The following is a 5,105-nucleotide window of genomic DNA, read 5'->3' as shown; positions in this document are numbered from 1 at the left end:
TTGACCAATCTGGTAGACTTCTATGATGTCATAGCTGCCTGGTAGGTGAGACAAGAGCAATGGGTGTTCTGTACTGTGACTTCAGCAAGGCATATGATACAGTCTCCTACAGCGTCCTTGAAGGTAAGATTAGGAAGTATGTGTTACATGAGTGGATGTATTGTGAGGAGGCCAAACAACTGGCTGACTGGCACAGAGTCTAGTTGAAGGCCTGTTACTATCGGAGTTCCCCAGGGAAGGACAAAGGTCCCAGTCTTGGATAAAGGAATAGACTGCACTCTCAGCAAGTTTACTGGTGATTCAAAGCTGGGAAAAGTGGCTGACACACCAGAAGGCTGTGCTGCTGTTCAACAAGTCTTAGACAGCCTGAGGAGTTGGACAGAGAGGAATCTGATGAGGTTCAAAAAGAATAAGTATAGTCTAGGACCTGGGGAAGAATAACAGTATGCATCAGTAGAGGTTAAGGGCTGACCTGCTAGAGAGGATCTCTACAGAGAAGGACCTGGGTGACCTGATGGACAGCAGATTAGCCATGAGCCAGCAGTGTGCCCCAGCGTGCCTTGCCAAGAAGGCTGATGGTATTCTTGGTGAACACTAAAGAGAGCTTGGTCAGCAGTTGATCCTCCCCATCTACTCTGCCTTGGTGAGAGCACATCTGGAATCCTGTGTCCATCTCTGGGCTCCCCAGAGTTAAAGTAAGGCAGGGAACTTCTAGAGAGAGTCCAGCATAGGGGCCTGAAGCATCTCCCATACAAGGAAATGTTGAGAGATATAGGAGAGTTCATTGAATAATAACAAAATGGCATAGGTTGGAGGAGAAAAACATTATATAGTTCCAACCTCCCTGCTATGGGCAGGATTGCCACCCACTGATCAAGCTACCCAAGATCCTATCCAATTAGAACTTGAACACTTCTACCCCAATTATAGGGCATCCACAATTTCTTTGGGCAGCCTTTTACAGTGCTTGCTTCACCATTCTCAGTAAACATTTTTTTTCTTAACATCTGACCTAAATCTGCTCTTCTAGTTTAAAGCCATTCCCCCTTGTCCTACCATGATCAAATAATGTAAAAAGTCAGTTTTTACTGCTTGTAAGCTCCGTTCAAGTATTGGAAGACTGCAATGAAGTCTCCCCAGCACCTTCTCCAGGGAAAACAAACACACTCAGTGTTTCTTCATAGGAGAAGCCATCCTTTTTATCATCCTTGTGGTCCTCTTCTAGACCCACTCCACATCTTTTCCCAGGATTGGACACAGTATTTCAGATGGGACTGCACAAGAGCAAGCAGAGGGGGATAATAAGATCCCTCTCTGCTGATCACCTCTCTTTTGATTCAGCTCAGGATACTGTTGGCCTTCCAGGCTGCAAGCACACTCTGCACGTGCATGCTTTTCATCTATCAAGACCCTCAGATCCTTCTCAGCAGGACTGCTCGCAACGAGTCCTTCTCCCAGTCTGTACTTGTATCTGGGATCGCCTCAGCCCAAGTGCAACACCTTGCACTTGGCCTTGTTGAAACTCATTAGATTACATTGTGCCAACTTTTCATGGATGTCCAGGTCCATCTGGATGGCATCCCTCCCTTCTGTTGTGTCATATGCCCCACTCAGCTTAGTGTAATCAGCAAACACACAGAGGGTGCAGTTCAGCCTGGAGGAGACAGAGAGGATCTTATCACTGTTTATAAATATCTAAACTGTGGGTGTCAAATGGATGTAACCAGGCTATTTTGAGTGATGGCTAGTTTTGGAAGAAGGGACAAAGGGCATAAAGTGGAGAACAGGAAGTTCCATCTGAACATTATGAAAACATCTTTACCCTGACAGTAACTGAGCTCTGGAACAGGCTGAGCAGAGAAATTGTGGAGTCTCCTTCTCTGAAGACATTTAAGACCCACCTGGACACTTTTCTGTGCAACATACTGTAGGGAACCTGCTTCAGCAGAGGGGTTGGACTCGATGATCTCCAGAAGTCCCTGGCAACTGCTTCTGTTATTGTGTAATTCTTTGCTATAAGCATCAAAACAATCTAGTCAAATATCATGTTATTGTATGTTTATTATTATGTATTAGTTTTTGAATTTAGTTTTTTTTATAGCTTTTCTAAATGCTCAGTTTTCATGAATGAAAACATTTGCTTGTGATAATTCTAACATCCTCAGCGCTTTGTCTATGCAAGTGATGGATGATGCAGTGAATGAATCTGAATTGCAGTGTTCTCCTTAAGTGTTTTGCTAAGTTAGAGAATAGAATACACATTTGAATTAAGCATAGTCTTTTTCTGGAGAAGAAATTAGTATTCAGAATTTGAAAACTGTCAAAAGAATATTTTGTTGAAAGGAAAGCCCTTTGATTTTGGCATGTTTCACTAATGGTTTTTACTGACAAAGTTTATTTCTGAGCATCCATTTTCTACTTTTGAATATCTTGTCACCTAGGCTTTAAATCTTGCATGTTGTCCTTTTCCCTGAAGTTGGACATTTCAGCTACTGTTGGCTCTGCTGTTAAATTTTACAGCTCAGTGATAATAAAATATCAAAGAAGCTATTTCATGGCCTTTTAGCAATGTAGATGGATGGGTTCAGATCAGAGGAAAGTATTTGGTCATAGAACTCATCCAACATATGCCGTTATTTAATTGATGACAGACCTATTAGCTGAAGAATACAGAACTGGAAATTGGTTTTATAATTTAATCCCAGTTATCTGCCTTTCTTTTTTCCTTTCATGGAAACATTTAAAAGATGCTGACTCTTAAACCACTAGTGGCCATACTTAATAGGAAATACTTGAATAGCAGATGGTGGGATGAGCAACAAGTATAAAGTATGAATAATTTGCTAATCCCCTTGAGACAGTTTTATTACTTTAAACATTCCTGGCCTTGATTTGTTATAATGTGTATTAAAATACCTTTTTGCATCCTTCCTTTAATACAAACATACTTTAGATTTTTACTTTTACAGCACAGTTGTATCTTTTGGGCCTTTTTAAACTGTGAATAAGCAATACTGACTCCATTTGTAGGCAACAAGGCCACAATTTAATTTATATTCCGTTTAAATCTAATATGTTTTTTCTTTATGACAACTTTTAGATATCAGTGTGTTGAATTATAGACAGGAGCTAGGAAATATATTGTAATAGTTGTACCAATTAAGTTGTTGCCTTTATCACTCATAAACTTGTTGGTTTTGTGAATCAGTGCACCAGTATTACCCTAAAAATACATTTGATTGAAATTACAGAATCAAGGTTCACGTTCGTAACATTAGACCTAAGATCCAAATTCCTTAGTGTATATTTACTGGAAAGATTGTAATAATGCTTAGAAAAAGTAGTTTTTTAGTAAAATCTGATGAGAAGGAACTTGAAATTAATAACATTCACATTTAGCAATCCAAAATGTATGCACGGGAATTTTAAAGAGGAAATTAAAATTCATTTACTTTATGTATTACCTTGAAGTATTATGACATCAATACAGATAAATGTTCTAGTCTCATACAACATTTTTATATTCTGCGTAGCAATAAATGATACCATAAATAAAACAGTCTGGAATTGTCTTATCTCTGACATCTTCATAAAGACATGCTTGCCAGTCCTACTTGTTTTTTCTTCCTAAATACCTTCTAACAAAATATTATATATTGATTCCTTTTGGAACAATGCCTAGTAATTTCACCTTTGAGGAACTGACAACTTCCAAATGAAAACATATTTCACTGCAGAAGTACACAGGTCGTCACAGCAGGTAAAATGTAATTTAAAGTACACTATTTGTAAGGTAACATTCTTCATGTGTATGAACGAAAATGCCACAGGCACACTGCATAATTTTCTTTTTGGTTCATATAGTGAAGTTAAGCTGACCTCTTCATTCTGTGTTAGGGAACAATATTTTGTGGAATTGCAAAATTCTTTGGCAAAACAGGAATGAACAGTTAAAAGTATAATGCTGATCAATGCTAGTAATACTCTAAGCTTTACAATGAACACCTGATGACACCTTGACTTTTAAAATTTTCCTGTCTAATGCAAGATTTCTTGGATAATAAGCAGGTTCCTTCACATCATAACTGATATATTTGAAACCTGGTAGAAATAGGGTCAGTTATAAACAATTGCTAGATGTGTGATAAAAAGGGAGTGTAAGCAAGAAAAGTGGAAGGTTTTTTTGCCTTCTCATGTACTTAGAGTTTAGCTAAAAATTTTCCACAGTTTGACAGATTATCCTATAGCATATATTAAAATGATCAAAGAATTAGAAATGATGAGCAGTTTTTAAGTATCTTGGCCATTATAATCCATAAAGAATCTTTATGTCTGGATCCTGTGCTATTTTAACAACGGAAAATAGAATTTACTCTGTAAGACATTTTCTTTACTTCCAGTGATGGTAGTCGCAGTGTTGGTGAGAAACAATTTATTATTCAAAATGCTGCTATGGGCATAAAGCATCTCTTCATACATATATATATATAAACAAGATTTCACCATTAGTCTAAATATCTAAGGACCACAGGAATGCCTCAATATTAACATGGTTTAAAAGATTAGAAAACTCTTCACAGACTTTTTCTCAGGTGGGGTGATCAGACTTTCAGCTCACCCTTTTATATCCTTAAGATGACCATCTCAGTTTTCTTCAAGAATAAGAGGCAGGATTGTACCAGGTTATCAGCATCCTAGGTATTTCCATATGAGAGTTATGATGCAAGGATTTCCTCATCTCTGTCTTGGCTCTGTCTTGAGGCAATTTTTTTTCTTTTTTCTTTCTCTCTCTCTTTTTTTTTTTTTTTTTTTTTTTTTTCCCTGTTCTTTTCCCCATTCAGCTTCCTTCTCAGAATGGAGCAGCTATTTGTCACACTCTGACTGCTCACCTTGGCCAGAATTGGAAATCACCATCAAATTTGAAACAGGAGAATGCTCCTGTCGAGCTGTTAGCACTTTCAAAACAAACTGAAACTAGATCAGTCTTAAGCAATGCCAAGGAAGTCCAGAGATCAGCACTATCAAATAATTGGAGAACCCATGACATTTGGCTAGGGATTACAAAATCATATCCTATGGATCACATGAGGCCCTTTTTAATTAAT

At 37.9% G+C, this 5,105-nt stretch overlaps 1 long non-coding RNA gene across 1 annotated transcript in view; it reads left to right on the top strand.

Moving 5' to 3' along the window:
* The first annotated feature begins 77 nt into the window (after window positions 1-77).
* The window catches only part of LOC149918535 (uncharacterized), a 47,141-nt gene continuing 42,113 nt past the window's right edge, over window positions 78-5,105 (top strand). Inside the window, exon 1 of the long non-coding RNA XR_016465551.1 lies at window positions 78-123. This is a non-coding gene — a long non-coding RNA (uncharacterized LOC149918535). The remainder of the gene's footprint in view (window positions 124-5,105) is intronic.

This window comes from Phasianus colchicus, chromosome 3 (genome assembly GCF_987193195.1).
Source record: "Phasianus colchicus chromosome 3, bPhaCol1.hap1.1, whole genome shotgun sequence".
Classification (NCBI taxonomy): Eukaryota; Metazoa; Chordata; class Aves; order Galliformes; family Phasianidae; genus Phasianus; species Phasianus colchicus.
Note: the sequence above shows the minus strand (reverse complement) of the source record. Positions and strands in the feature narration are given on the sequence as shown.